Source organism: Phasianus colchicus, unplaced genomic scaffold (genome assembly GCF_987193195.1).
Source record: "Phasianus colchicus unplaced genomic scaffold, bPhaCol1.hap1.1 HAP1_SCAFFOLD_89, whole genome shotgun sequence".
Classification (NCBI taxonomy): domain Eukaryota; kingdom Metazoa; phylum Chordata; class Aves; order Galliformes; family Phasianidae; genus Phasianus; species Phasianus colchicus.
Window position 1 is genome coordinate 100,001 of NW_028325260.1, and position 332 is coordinate 100,332.

Here is a 332-nt window from a genome sequence, read left to right on the forward strand (position 1 = left end):
TCTAGTTGTTTATTTCTCTGTTTATTGATTTGTCGGCTCTCTCTCTCTCTCTCTCTCTCTCTCTCTCTCTCGCGTGCGTAGGCCCGGCCCGGCCCGGCCCGGCAGGCCCTCGCCAGGCGCGGGAGGTCGCGACGGGGATGCGGGTAGAGCCGGCGGCCGGCGCCTGAGGCCTTCCTTGCCCCCGCCCGCCCTGCACACGCACCCCCCCCCCTCCCCCCGCCCCCGGCCCCAGCCTTGACCCCTGACCCTCCCTCTCCCAGGCAGATGCGATTTTTAATTTCGTTTTTTTTTTTCCTTTTTAAATGTTCCTTGACTTTCCTCGTTGTTCTGAT